This window comes from Colossoma macropomum, unplaced genomic scaffold (assembly GCF_904425465.1).
Source record: "Colossoma macropomum unplaced genomic scaffold, Colossoma_macropomum, whole genome shotgun sequence".
NCBI lineage: Eukaryota > Metazoa > Chordata > Actinopteri > Characiformes > Serrasalmidae > Colossoma > Colossoma macropomum.
The window spans coordinates 2,537,011-2,552,131 of record NW_023494792.1 but is presented as its reverse complement, the minus strand read 5'-3'; positions in this window follow the sequence as shown (position 1 = coordinate 2,552,131).

Below are 15,121 nucleotides of genomic sequence, written 5' to 3'. Positions count from 1 at the left end.
GACACCAGCTGATTTCTAACTGATTCAAAAACAACTCATTTCTAACCTTCACCTTCAGTTTTTAAACAATTTATTTCTAACTTAGCAATTTCCAACCTTACTTCTAACCCATTCATTTCTATTCAAATCTATTGACCTCTAACTTTCTGTTTTTTAATCTATTTATTTTAGATCTATGGACTTCTAACCTTGGTGAATCTAACCTTGTCAATTCAGATGTGTTGACTTCAAACCTTCTGACTTAGAATTTACTGATTCTAGATCTATTGATCTATATTAGATCTTTTTAAATCTTTTGACTTCTAACTTTTTTATCTAAATTGTTCTGATTTCTAACCATCTGGTCTCAAATCTTTTGATTTCTAACCTTCCCCACCCTTTCCCACAGTTTCACAGTGCTTAGGCTATATTATTGTTATCCTGCACCCATGGTCTATTAGTATAATATACAGTGCTTGTATAATTTATTGTCAGTATTTATTGAATTTATTGTCTGTCTGCACTCTTAACACAGTTCTGTGTTAAATGTAGCACTGTGTGCTGGAGGAATCACATTTCGTCCCTCATTCATCTCATCTCTCTGGAGAAAAACAATAACAATAAAGCTGAATTTCACTATTGGTTTGAATATTGGTAATGTATTGATTTTAGGCCATTTGATAACTACCTTTCTCATTAGAGCTGTTAATAAATAAATAGAATAAATAATAAATAAGTGTATTATGTAGTTATTAGGTTATGGGACGTGAGTCAATGTTTGGGTTATTGTCTTTTTACACTATTTTAAAACTACAGCTGTCTATTAAGTTGGATGAACCCTGTTTTGAAGAGTGGTCTACTGGAAAGTTACATTAAACTATATTTGGGTAAAAGCCTTTTTCTCTTCTTCTCTGTCTTCTGTAAAGAAATGCAAAGGTTTTTTGCAAAAAGAAAAATGCAGCTACAAACGGCAATCTGTGGGGTCCAAGAACTATTCGGTGCAGTGAGGCCTTCAGGTTGGGTTTGGACAAAATGTTACTGGACGGTGGTTGGGTTTCGAAAAAAATATTGCTGGACTGATGTTCAGTTTGGACAAAATGTTACTGGACTCAGGTTGGGTTTGTACAAAATGTTACTGGACTCAGGTTGGGTTTGGACAAAATGTTGCTGGACTCAGGTGGGGTTTTGGACAAAATGTTGCTGGACTCAGGTGGGGTTTGGACAAAATGTTACTGGACTTAGGTTGGGTTTGGACAAAGTGTTGCTGGACTCAGGTGGGGTTTGGACAAAATGTTCTCAGCTTTCAGTCAGGTTTGGACAAAATGTCATCAGTCCCTGGGTCAGGTTTGGACAAAATTTGGTCAGGCTTGAGACAGGTTCAGACAACATGTCATTCTTGAGTTGGGTTTGGACAATATGTTGTTGGGCCTGGGTTCAGTTCAGACAAATATTTGTAGGGCTTCACATTCAGATAAAACTTTGTGGGGTCAAGTTCAGATAGTACTTCGGTTGGGTTTGGGCAAAAGTGTGTTGGGCTTGGATCAGGGATCAGACAAAATGTTACTGGGATTGATTGATGCTTCAGCCAAAATGTTGTCGGGCTTGGTTCTGGTTCAGCCCATATTTGGGTCTGGACCAAAATGTCAAGCTTAAAATAAAAGGAATCAGAAGTATTTACAGCAGATAGTGGAGAACAAGGGAACAATGCAGTGAATCAAAACAGCAGCAGAATTCTCAGTTATTAGTGCTGAGCTACATCAGATAAGATACAGTATAGATATGACGTGGCAGAGGTATTCACACACACACACATACACACCCACACACACCTACAAGCTCTGTGTATTAGTGTGTGTGTGCTGCTTCCAGGGTCTTCTGTATGAGTATGTGTAAACGCTGCTGTGCTGCAGTGCGTAGAGGAACCAGATGGTATACTAATAATCTGTTATTTCATATTCAATAGTAACTTATATAATATAGTTTTTTATTATATAAGCTTAACAGCAAATACATTTTATGATGTTTTATTCTATATTTCAAAGATCAACTAGAAGGTGTCTAACGATAAATAATATACCACAATTGTCTATTTCCATTAATGTTCATCAGGTTTTTTATATACATATATGTGTATACATATATAAATATATATATATATATATATATATATATATATATATATATATATTTATATATTGTTTTATATATATATATATATATATATATATATATATATATATTCTGTAAGTGAGAAAAAGTGAATACATCCTTTACAGAGACACACTTATGCACATTTTAATACACAATTACTGTTTATTTACTGAATTTAACATAGTGGGGAAAAAGTAAAACATAACATGTGGCCTGTACAAAAGTTAATGCATACTTTATGTCACTTAGCAAGTAAATATAAAATCAAATTTAGGTTTATACACACATAATTTATATTTCTACAAAGTTCTTTATATACACACACAGTATATATGTATGTATGTATATGTGTGTGTGTGTGTGTGTGTGTGTTGAGTCATATCTGTCAGTTCCATCTCCTGTTCAGCTGTGACTCAGACTCCGCCCCCGAGCGGTGTGACTGACAGCTCACTCCGATCAGTAATGACCCACACACTCTACTTTCCAGCTCTGCAGTGTAGCTGATGTTACAGAGTCCCGGTCAGGACGGAAACACAAAAACAAATGAGTCACTAAACACCAGCGTAAACGCTCGGTCATGGACTCGACTGAGTCAGGTCTCATCAACTGTTTCAGCATCAACACAGTATTTACACAGAGAAAAAGGCCTCCAGTATGTGTTTCTGATTGTTTTTGTTCGCCTTCAGGATAAAAACATCCTGACTTTACCGGAGAGAAACCACACTGTCCTACAGGACCAGCAAAACACTCCTGACTGAGTTTTCAGAGAAGCTCAGTGTTTCAGACATTAGCTGTGTTTCAAAGCCTAGACCGCATTGCTCGGCCGCTACGTCATAGCAGGCCGTTTCAAAGTGAAGGACACTTCATATACAGCCTAGTAATGCAGCCTACGTTCAGAGTGATTTTAAGGACACATCAGATGTTTCCTTCCAGGCCTTCGGTTACCCACAGTTCTCTGCACACGAACGATGCAACAGGCTCTATTTTCTCTCACCACTTCCCTCACGAGTTTCACGCCGCTCTGGTAACATCACCATGCAGCCTCGTTAGGAGTGCTCCATTTGTGTGACCATAGGACAGTCCTACCGAGGACCCGCGCTACCTCGGCTGCAGCCTAGGATCTGAAACACAGCTAACGTATCAAACAGTACATTCAACAGACTGGAGCAAGTAAAGTATTCCTGTTAATGCTGACTATAAATTGCTGAAGGTGTAATAAAATTAAACAACAAGGCCACAGTGCACACTCCCTCCTCTGAACATAGCACTGCCTCTGGACCTCAGAGGTCAGAGCAGGGAGGGAACACACACTTCTTTATAAGCATGTAGTTGACACTGGGCTAACTTATTAGCTTGTGGATAGCGCATCATTATAAACTATTGTTTTCTATAAATGTGATCTAATAACTGAGAACAGAAACATTAACTTATTAACACGAGGCTTTTTTTAACACACTTCTTATTTAACAGTACATTGAAATGAGACACTACTGGATTTTTTGAATAATTTCAGCAATAAATATAATACATATGAGACTAATTATTACACATAATTAGTCCCATAAATATAGCATATATATGGGGGTATTTTTACATATAGATATTTACCTAAAAATAAAATTAAAAAAATAATAATACAGTAACTTACTACATATACAAAGAAAAATCTTAACTTAAATATGGAATTTTTTCTGCTAATTTAGTGCCAAAATGAAAAATATTAGTGCCAAATTTTTGTGCCAAAATGAAAAATATGAAAAATAAATATAAATTACAAACTATGCCAAATAAAGCAAATAAAGACTAATTCATGTTAGACCAAAATAAATGTCTCAAAATGACTCAGAACTAAATCTTTCATTTTCATTAAAAATGAAGATTGTCTTTACCGTCTCCCGTGAAGGTGCTGTGTGGAGTTTTGTCCTGACAGTTTGCGTGTGCATGTAAGTTTAAGATCAACAGGCTCTGTGCTGTTGTTGTTGCTGATTATGTGTGTGTGTGCGTTTTGTGCTTTTCTAAGTGAAATCCTTTTTTCGTAAACTTGATAAAAGCTCATGAGCTCATTAGCGGTGAGCGGGTTCTAACAGGGTCCGTGGTGTTGATGGGTCTGTGTGTGTAAAAGTGTAATAAGTTGTATCGAGGTCCACGCTGTTGATGATGTTGTGTGCATGTTTAACAGGTTGTAACAGGGTCTGGGTTAATGTTAGTGTGTGTGTGTGAACTGCTAGCGTTAGCGACTCACAGGGTCCTCCACATTGTTACACACTGTTTAGAGCTGAGGATCTTCACAGGGCTGCAGAGAGAGGGTGAAAGGGCAGAGCTGTGTGAATCTGAGACAGGCTCATTAGTAATGAATCTGCTGTAGCAAGGCCTTCGCTCTGTGTGTGTGTGTGTGTGTGTGTGTGTGTGTGTCACATGGCTGCATCATTAGGAACATTAGTGACCAACACACTTTTTTCCAGTACAACTTCAACCTAGTTCTCATCTGGTGGGCGGAGCACTTTTTATCAGTAATCACTTTATTTGTAAATTTATTTATCATTATTTAATATTGTGTTTAATTGGAGACTTGACGGTACTGATTTAGGATGTGAAGCAGGACTTGCCTGCAGTAACTTAGGAGCTGAATCGGGACTAGAGTGTACTGATTTAGGACTTGAATCGGGACTAAAATATACTAATTTGGGAGCTGAATCAGGACTAGAGTGTAATGACTCGGAACTTCAATCGGGACCAAAGTGCACAGACTTGGAATTTGAATCAGGATTGTCTGCATTGACTTGGGCCTAGAATTGGGACTAGAGTGTACTGACTTGGAACATGAATCAGGATTAGAGTATACTGACTTGGAGTTTCAATCGGGACTCAGGACTTGAGTGTACTGATTTGGGACTTGAATCGGGGCTAGAGTGTACTGACTTGGGATTTGAATTTGGACTAGAGTGTACTGACTTAGAATCTGAATTTGGACTAGAGTGTACTGACTTAGAATCTGAATTTGGACTAGAGTGTACTGACTTAGAATCTGAATTTGGACTAGAGTGTACTGACTTAGAATCTGAATTTGGACTAGAGTGTACTGACTTGGGACTTGAATTGGGACTAGAGTGTACTGATTTGGGACTTGAATTGGGACTAGAGTGTACTGACTTGGGACTTGAATTGGGACTAGAGTGTACTGATTTGGGACTTTAATTGGGACTAGAGTGTACTGATTTGGGACTTGAATTGGGACTAGAGTGTACTGACTTGGGACTTGAATTGGGATTAGCATACTGACTTGGGATCTGAATTGGGACTAGAGTGTACTGACTTGGGACTTGAATTAGGACTAGTGTGTACTGACTTGGGACTAGAATATACTAACTTGGGACTTGAATTAGGACTAGTGTGTACTGACTTGGGACTTGAATTGGGATCCAACCAGAGAATGGAGTGTTAAGATTTAAGACTTACTTGTTATATGCGACTCAGTGACTTGATGGTCAGGGTTGTGCAAGGTGGACCACAGCAGCATTAACACACACACACACACACACACAATAGTGCGCAGCAGAATCAGTGTGTGTGTGTGTTATTTGCCCTGTGATCTGAGTGCGTATCCTTACTAGGAGCTAAATGATAATGACCAGCTAAAGTGTGAAACTATAATGAAGTGATACTACTGCTGCCTTCCACAGGGAGACGGACACGGGGGGGGGCACAAAGCGCCTGTGGCCTCCATAATGATACCTAGACAATATTCCCCAAACACGTACACAAAAAACAGAGGTGCAAATTACAGTAACAGAGAGAGAGAGAGAGAGAGAGAGAGAGAGAGACTGAAGATCAAGGTCCAGCAGTGGAACTGTGTTCTCTGGAGTGATGGGGCTCCAGCCAACACCTTTGGGATGAACTGACCATCCAACATCAGTACCTGACCTCACTAATGCTCAATCAAATCCTCACAGCAATGTTCAACATCTGGTGTAAAGCCTTCCAGAGGAGTAGAGGCTGTTACTGCAGCACAGACTCACTATTAACACCCTCAGTGAGTTTAATACAGTGGATGTAATTTGTAATTGTGTTGTTATGTGTTATTGTTGTTGTTGTTATTACTGATTATAAAACATCTGCAAGACCAGTTTCTCTCTTACTCTGTCTCTCTTTTCTTTTTTTCCTTCCCCTCTCTCTCTCTTTCTCCTTCTCCATCTCTGTATCTCTCTATATCTTTTTTTCTTTTCTTTCTTCCCCCTTCTTCTCCCTCTCCCTCTCCTTCTCTTTTTTCTCTCTATCTCCTCTATCTATTCTCTCTCTCCCTCTCCTTCTCTCTTCTTTCTCTCTTCCTCTCCCTTTGTCTTTTTTCTTTCTTTTTCTCTCTTCCTCTCTCCTTTCTCTCTCTTTACTTTTCTGTCTTCCTTTTTGTCTCATCTCTTTCTTTTTCTTTCTTCTCTTCCTCACTTTTCTGTCTCTCTCGTCTATCTTTCTGTCTATCTCTCTCCTTTCTCCTCTTCTGTCTTTCTCTTTCCCTCCCTCTTTCTTTTTCTGTTTCTTTTTCCCTCTTCATCTCTTCTTTTATCTCTTTCTGTCTCTACTTTTCTATTTCCCTCTCTGTCTTGTTTTCTTTCGTTCCCCCCTCTTTCTTTCTCTCTCTCCCTCTCTCTCTCTCTCTCTCTCTCTCTCTCGGCGTTAAATCACACGTTAGAGGAGTCAGTGGAAGTGTTGACAGTTTTACAAACAGAAATGTAAAAGGGAGGACTCGAGAGGATCGCCACGGTGACGGGGAAGAGCCGGGCTGAACACACACACACACACACACACACACACACACACACACACACTGAGCCAAATAAAGTTATTTTAATTAGCCCTCACACTCATCACACTCTCCCTGTGGATGCACTGATCACACACATCTGCTCCGAATTCAGAATATGATTAAAATGTAAAGATACAGTAAAACCAGTGAAATAAGGATGAACGCATTACCTGAGACTGAGCTTCGTTACTCGGAAAAATAGGTTTCGGATAAAACAACGGAGCTTCAAAGCATCTTCAGACGCAGTGATGAGTCTCTACAGAGGAAGATCAGAGGTCCAGGCTGTGGTCGTTTCTGCCGTCTCTGGTTTCTCTGGTCATGCATCACTCTGTAGTCAGCATTATGCCTTTACTAGGAACTCTGGGTCTGAGCTGGATTCCTCTATGGGTAAAAAGAATAAGATTTGATCACTTCCTGAAGTTAAGAAGTCTAACCTGTGTCCATTTTCCCTCTGACTGTCACTGCATCCTCTGAAGTATGAGGTCATTATAGAGCCAAAATATGAACATTGCTACAGCCGTTCTAATAGCGAGCTAACACTGCGCACTGAAATGACGTCGCATGAAAGTAAATCTACTAACACTTTGAACTGTTGCTTTAACCAAATCAGTCCTCACCTCCCACTCAAAGCCCAGATAACCAACCTGAAACTCTTATTATGGACTTATTTTGGGAGGAACTGATTCGACAGGCGACCTGTCCAGGGTGTATCCTGCCTTCCGCCCAATGTCCACGGGGATAGGCTCCAGCACCCCACCGCGACCCAGAAGAATAAGCGGTTTATAAAGTGTGTGTGTAATCAACTTCATGGTGCTTCGTAATAATAATAATAATAATAGCCAGGTTGCTAATGCTAGGCTAGCTTCCCACACTAATCTGTCAGTAATGTCTTAGTGGTGTCAGTTCAGCATGAATAGTTGTTACTTTCTCAGATACCAAATTTGATACGACCCAAACCCAGTGGACCAGCTCTGGTTCCACATTACAGTCCTATATGAGTGTAAGAACCATTTACACATGCGTTTGTTTACCTTCTGCATCTGTCTTCTGATTGGCCAGCGGTCTATTGTGTATAGAAATGGAGTGATTACAGAACTTTAGTCGCTCTACTTCACTCACATACTCTGTACTCACTCTTACGAGGACGGAAACTTAAGTCTTCCAAATTAAAAAGGGTTATAACACCTTTATAGAGGTGAGATAGTGAGCTCTGGGTGAAACGGATCTGAGCTGAATGGTTATTAATAGTCAGTTCTATATTAGTAAACTCACACACAGTGTATTTAAACATAGTTACACGGTGTTATTCTGCACATCATCTCTTCTGGAACGCTATCTGTCTGTCTGTCTATTTATCTATCTATCTGTTTATTTGTCTATCTATCTGTTTGTCTGTCTATTTAAAAAAGCCTTCCTTGCCCTATGTGAAAAAGTAATTGACCCCTTAGCTACTAAATCAATCAATCTCTTTGTCTATCTATCTATCTGTCTATCTATCTATCTATCTATCTATCTATCTATCTATCTATCCATCTATCTATCTATCTATCTATCTATCTATCTATCTGTCTGTTTATTTGTCTATCGATCTGTCTGTCTGTCTGTCTATCTATCTATTTAAAATCAACCCCTTCCTGGCCCTATGTGAAAAAGTAATTGACCCCTTAGCTACCAAGTTCAATTGACTATGGGGTTCAGTGTCACTGAACACACCCAGGCATGATCACAGCCAGACCTGCTGAATCTACACATCACTTAAACAGAGCCTGTCTGTCAATTTGAAGCAGCTAGAAGGTCTCAAAAAGCAGCACATGATGCTTCATACTAAAGAGATTCAAATACAGATGCAAAATAAAGTCACTGAAATCTACCAGTCTGGAAAGGATTACAAAGCTGTTTCTGAGGCTCTGGGACTCCAGCCAACCACAGTGAGAGCCATTATCTACAAATTGGAAAGATTGGACCAGTGTTGAACCTTCCCAGGAGTGGACAGCCTACCAATACCACACTACTACACTATATGGCCAAATGTATATATTTGTTGGACGTCCCATTCCAAAACCATGTTGGCTATATCAGCTTCCACTCTTCTGGGAAGCTTTCTACAGATGTTGGAGAGTGTGTAGGAATTTGTGTCCATTCAGTCAAAGAGCATCTGTGAGGTCAGACACTGATGTTGGATGAGAGGGCCTGGCTCACAATCAATGTTCCAGTTCATCCCAAAGGTGTTCAGTGGGGTTGAGGTCAGGACTCAGGCCACAAGAGTTCCTCCACACCAAACTGGTCTTTATGGAGCTGCTTTGTGCTCAGGGTCTCAGTCATGCTGGAATAGGAAAGGCTCTTCCCCAAACTGCTGACACAAAGCTGGAAGCAGATAACTGTGTAAAGTGTCTTTGTGCTGTAGCATCAACATCTCCCTTCACTGGAACTGAGGGGCCCAAGCCCTGAAAAACAGCCCAGCCCATCATCCCTCCTCCACCAAACTTTACTACTGGCACCATGCTTTCCGGTAGGTAGTGTTCTCCTGGCATCCACCAAACCCAGATTCACCCGTCAGACTGACAGATAAAGAAGATGATTCATCACTCCAGAGAACATGTTTCCACTGCTCCAGAGTCCAGTGGTGGCGCATGATAATAGCACTTACAGTTGACGGGGCAGATCTAGAAATTTCACAAACTAAACCGTGTCAGAGGTGGCATCCTATGACAGTTCTATGTTTAAAGTCACTGAGCTCTTCAGTACGACCCATGTTAATGCCACTTTGTCTATGGAGACTGCATGGCTATGTGATGTTAGCAGTGGGTGTGGCTGAAACCCCTGAATGCAATCATTTGGAGGGGTGTCCACATATTTTGGCCATTGACAAAATCTCGTATCTTCAAAATGGCAATACAGGAGCAGGAAAAAAGTTCTTAAACCATGTCCATGAGTGTCATGATCATTTAGTAGGTCAGTCTATATAGTACATAGCATTTTATACTGAGCCCTGCTGGTGATGTCCTGTATAAATAAAAATAATGCGTGGCCACTCCATATTAATGCGTGGGAACAAGATATTAATGCATGGCCACATCTCAGTAAGGCATGGGAACAAGATAATTAAGTCATGGCCACAAAATCACACCCTACGGAGCTCTACTGGAGACATCCTGTATTAATAAAAATAATGCGTGATCTTGACTTAGTAAGGCTTGGGAATGAAATCCTAATGTGTGGACACAACTTAGTAAGGCATGATCTCGTTCCCACACCTTACTAAGTCGTAGCCACGACTTAATTATCTCATTCTCATGCCTTACTAAGTCGTGGCCACACATTAGGATCTAATTCCCACACATTATTTTTATTTATATGGGATGTCACCAGCAGTGCTTCATACATGCCTTAATAAACTGGTCAAGGCTTAATTATCTAGTGGCCATGCCTTCCTAAGCCATGGCCACACATTAGAAGTGGACCAGCTCTGGTTCCACATTACAGTCCTATATGAGTGTAAGAACCATTTACACATGCATTTGTTTACCGTCTGCATCTGTCTTCTGATTGGCCAGCGGTCTATTGTGTATAAAAATGGAGTGATTACAGAACTTTAGTCGCTCTACTTCACTCACATACTCTGTACTCACTCTTACGAGGACGGAAACTTAAGTCTTCCAAATTAAAAAGGGTTATAACACCTTTATAGAGGTGAGATATTGAGCTCTGGGTGAAACGGATCTGAGCTGAATGGTTAATGATAGTCAGTTCTATATTAGTAAACTCACACATAGTGTATTTAAACATAGTTTAAACGCCTTCCTAAGCCATGGCCACACATTAGAATCTTGTTCCCACGTCTTATCAAGTCGTGGTCATGACTTAATTACCTCGTTCCCATGCCTTACTAAGTCGCTAATGTCACCAGCTGGGCTCCAGAATTGTATGTTTTTTGGGCTTTTTTAAAGTCTAACATTCTTATTACTATAATATGTCCACATATCTGCTTACAGTTACCTGTGTTTGTAAATGTTTGTCTTTAATGATAAAGAAATGACTTTGCATGACCTTTAACTGAATCTCTTTACTTTCATGATTTCCTTGTAAACTCCCAGGAAGCGAAACAAAGACAACAAAATTTTGTGGAAGAAATTAAAAAAAAGTAGCTGCCAATGTGTTGCAGTAATGAGATTAAGTAGCAAAACAACACATTTTTAAAAGGAAACATGTTTTAACAGTTAGCATTAATTAGTTTGACAACAATACAGAGATTATAAAGAGAAAAGTGGTGTAGAAAACAAAACATTTATTTTAAAATGTTATTAAAATTCATTTAAAATTAAATAATTCAATTCAGTTAATTAGGCAGACATGAGAATAAGTCACATGTGTGGTAGATAACGATTAGCCTCTTAGCGTGTATCGGTCCAGTTCCACCGATGGCCTAATAAATGAGCAGTCACTGAGCCCCAGACACCCACAGTGCTCTGCTAACCCCAGTGCCATCTGAAGTGTTGATGGTGGCACCGCTGGTTTCAGTCAGTGCTGGTCTACATCAGAGTTTTCACTGAGGTTCTGTGGAGAACCAGCCTGATCTGTGTAACCATCACCGCCTCCATTATTTAGCTCACAGTCTGAGTGTGGACTCACACTTCGGTTCCTCACCCTCAGAACTCGGAACACCCCTAAAATTAAGGCTCTCGGATGGTTCTTGGCTTGGATGTGCTCTTCTTTTCCCTCTCTCTCTTCTAAGAGAAGGGAAGAGAAGAGTAAAGTAGAAAAGAGAGATTGAGAAGAGTAAAGCAGAGAAGAGAGAGAGGATGGGCGAGAGAGCTATAGTGTGAGAAAACCTCTCTGAAAGTGTGATTCACAGCTCAGCTGAGCTTCATGTCTGAGCTCCATGTTCCTCTGCAGAAGATCCAGAACGTCTCCATATGGCAAATCTTACACATACACCATACATACGCAAAAGTTTGTGCACCCCGTGGTCAAATGACATGTTGTTGATTTTCTAAGTGTGAATAAGTGAACACATCCTCATACAGACACTGAAACAGGGCATTTCCTAATCATTTTACTGCACAGTTTCTATTCCTGAGACTCGTGAAAATGATTACAGATGACAGTAAGATGATGTTCTTCCATGAACCTTTAGTGCTTGTAGGACAGAATGAGTGAGACTACAGTAGGTTATAAAGCTTATAAAGAGACAGTAAAAGAGACCAGCAGTGACAGCGGAAAAAAACATCGGAAGATGATAATAAATAAAGATAAAAATGCTGAAGATATGTAAATTACACCTCACGGATGACTCTATAGTGAGGGCAATACAGTGTCTCAACAAATACGAGCTGCTGATTTAGTGGAGTAACTAAACAAAACTAGCCCCCCTGTAGTACTTAAATACAAAAATATATAAAAATATCCATAACCTTGTATCTCCATTTTTGTTGTTTTTCAGTTTTTGGCACAATCTGAAAATGCCTGTTGTCCTTTACATTGTTTGTAAATTTTATGATGAATGGACCAAAAGAAACGACCCAAAATGACTTGGAAAAAAAGTCTGGTTCCATTGACTTCCATTAAAAGTAAAGCATGTTTTTCCTTCTCCTGTAAAGTTACCATTTTGAAGATATGAGGTTTTGTTCAGACAACAGCAATATATTAAAAAATTCTGCACATTAGACTCTGGGTCATTCTACAGAAATGTCCATCTCTCTATAGGAGTCACTGGTGTTACCGATCCTCATTGGTGTTACACAAAAAAGGTAACACCATATTTTTAATGAAAAATGCATTTTACAAAATGGCTGGAGATTTTTTGTTACGTGGTAACACCAGTGACACGACTCCCGGGGACAACAACTTTCATTATATATTTTATGATATTTATTTGGCATTTGTTTTCTTTATGTCGTTTAAATCATATATTTCATAGTCATTTATAGATTATTGCAGTTAAAATTGTAGAAAAACATGTTTTTTACTTCAAAATATGGCCTCAGCCTTTACACATGACTGTGGGGATGAGCTCTTCTGTGGTGCTTGGAATTCTATATGATTGATTTAAAAACCAATATTGCTAAATTGAGGCTCAAGAAGGTGTAATTGATAAAATAACTTATTGTTTTATTTCGAAATAGAAATAAATTGTAAACCTAACATGTTCTTTCAGTGTAATATATCTCTAAATGCTGGACGTTTCTGTAGAATGACCCCTTTAAATATACACATTAATATATACCATCATTGCACCATTTCCAACGTACAGTTTTGTAACAGTAATATACGTTATGAAATAAAAGCTATGATATGTACGGTTGTACACATTTACACATGTGCAGTTAATTGAAATAATATTAACAACTTGTGCAGCTGTCAAGTTTCACAGAAATTAAGTTACAGGCAACTCACCAAAGTTTCACCGTATAAAGCCAGACCAAAGACTTAGTTTGCTAATCTGCCGTTAACTTCAGCCACAGGTGTTACCAAAGACAGAGGACAACATTCTTCAGCACCATGAGGTTCTCTTGGTCTTGAGGAGGGACCAAAACCCATAAAACTGGACCTGTCAGTGCTGGACCGATGGCCAAAGGGAAAAGCTCAATTCTGGTTCTGTGGTGCTGAAGGTCTGGGTTCTTTGTGTTGTGAATAAACACTCTGTACATCAGCAAGGTGAAGCATCAGGAGAGGGGTTTCCGATAAAGTGGCCAGAGGGTGACAGCTGAGAATGGACCACAACCCAAATAATATCTGGTCAACAGCGGTCCTGTGGTCAGAAACTGACCAGCGATAAACTGTGGACGACAGCCTGGAAGCGTAGAGTAAAATTTAAGGTTGGTGTTTCTGATGAAATGGCCATTTACTGTATATACGAAGTAAACACAGTGAATGGTCACCAGGAGCACTTAATAATAATAATAATAATAATAATAATAATAATTATAAGTATATTTTCTTATGAAATTTAAAATCACTCATAAAACAAAAATTATAAATATAAAAATAATAAATCTGGTTCCACTGACTTCCATTAAAAGTTAAGAATATTTTTCCTTCTCCTGTACAGTTACCTTTTGGGGGACAGAAGGTTTTGACGCCACATGGTCACGGTTGGAACATTTATTAATTTTGTTTATTTATTTATTTGACATAATAATGAAAAAGCTGCCTTTTTAACCTGTGTCAAAAAAGAAAGCCTGTGATTGGCCGGTTGGGCTTTGATTGACAGTGAGTTTGGGCGGGGTTAATTGGCGGAGCCAAGTCTCTTTCCACAGCAGTAATCAGAGCAGGTGCGAGACACTCTCTACAGGTCCGCAGGTGTGTGTGTGTGTGTGTTGGGTTAAGAGCCTTCGCTGGTGTGTTAATGATGACACAGATTCACTGGAGGACTGACTGAGTTAAAGCTTTTAAATATGATTCTTTAGAGGCCGAGTTTACTGAGACAGCAGGAGAGACACTGTGTGTGCATGTGTTTGTTTTTGTACATTTTCAGGACAAAAATGTCCTGATTTAGAAGGAAAAACAGAGAAAAACAGGTTTTACCTACAATACCTGGATTTGCTGTTTAAACTTAGAGAGCAAAACCATTTCATTACATACTGGCCATGCTATCGTTAAATATTGGTACTTATATATCACATCTGTCAGGCTCCAGTCCTCGCAGGTCAAAACTCTGCAGACTTCAGCACAAAACACACCAGATTCAGCTCATCAGCTAATTAGCAAGGACTTCATGAACTGAAATCAGAGCGTTAGATGAGGGTAAACGCTGATCACAGCACTTGACATGCCTGTTATGTACCACTACAGTTGAATGATACATTGTTTTAAACATTATTTGAAAAGCTGTCCTTCAAATTGTGTGACATTTTCATGACAAACACAACTTGCCGAACTTTGAATAACATATTTTAACATGAACTTTTTCATTAAAAATGATTTTCCTGTTCTTAAAAAATTACTATCTTGAACATCTAGCAACAGTGGACCGAGGAGGGACAAACCAGGAACAAGCGACATTGCTGGCTCATTGATGTGCGAGGGCTATCCTGTCTGGTCAGAACCAACTGAACAGCTGTTGCTGCTCAAGTCTCAGAAATGTGTAATGACGGTTATCGAACAACTGTGTACACACCATGAATCCCACCTTGCTACGTATGGGGCTTTGCAGCTGCAGACACTTGTCCCCTGGCAAAAGTGACTACAATGGGT